General features: G+C 42.9%; 1 pseudogene; it reads left to right on the top strand.

The window, feature by feature from the left end:
- LOC107685220 (elongation factor-like GTPase 1) overlaps window positions 1-955 on the top strand; it is a 134,481-nt pseudogene that overhangs the window by 36,171 nt on the left and 97,355 nt on the right.

Raw genomic sequence — 955 nt, 5'->3', positions numbered from 1 at the left:
GTTTCTCCGTCCTGTACACGTGTTTTTGTTCGGAAGGTTTTGTACTCGTTCAGAAGATGTGTAATAGCGCCCCCTAGTGTATAACAGTGAAAACACGAAAAGCCGTTAAAAACTCATCTTGGCGGGGAAGCGTTGTCTTCTAAAAGACGAGATAACTCGTCAATGGCGGGGGAAGAGTTAACCACCTATTTAGCACTCATTACTTTAGCTGAGCACATCACACAATTATATATGAGAGGTTGACCAATCAATCACCAAACAGGTGACTCGGTCAGCCTGTAATAAAGTGCAGAGAAAACACTATAGCCCGCAGTAGTATCACCCACTGTCCAGTTGTGATCTTGCCAAGTGCGGTTCATAACTGTGCATTATGGTTTGTGATGTTTTTGTACCTTCAGGCCGTTGACTCAGGAGGAGATCGCCCAGAGAAGGGAACTGACCCGGCAGCGGCACGCAGAGAGACAAGCTGCCAATCAGAGCGCAGAAAGCCCCGGGTCAGCTGATGCTGGCAAGAGTTTAACCCCTTCACTGCCGCATGTGTGACAGTGAACGAGTAAAAGAGCTATCTTTGAGCTTGCATGTCACAGGCTATATTTCCTAAGGCAAATTCTGTACCATTAAACTATCATTATATGTCCATTTCACACTTTGATTGTACCTGTAGCCTTCTTTATTTGATACAGTGGTGGCCAGAATTATTAGAACACTAGTATTTTCACAAGCTAGAAATGGTTTAAAGTGAGTTATTTCTGTCTTTTGCTGTAGTGTGTCAGTAGGAAACATCAGTTTACATTTCCAAACATTCATTTTTCCATTAATTGTAATAATCCAGTGAGATTTTTGTTGCACAACAGCCAGTGCTCCTCACAGAGATCTGATCTGATCATCATCAGTCTGTCTGGAATGACATGAAGAAACAGAACAAACTGAGACAGACTCAATCCAGAAGAACTGT

This window comes from Sinocyclocheilus anshuiensis, unplaced genomic scaffold (genome assembly GCF_001515605.1).
Source record: "Sinocyclocheilus anshuiensis isolate Anshui unplaced genomic scaffold, SAMN03320099.WGS_v1.1 scaffold333, whole genome shotgun sequence".
Lineage (NCBI taxonomy): Eukaryota > Metazoa > Chordata > Actinopteri > Cypriniformes > Cyprinidae > Sinocyclocheilus > Sinocyclocheilus anshuiensis.
The sequence above is the reverse complement of the archived record's forward strand: the minus strand, read 5'-3'. Positions and strand labels throughout refer to the sequence as shown.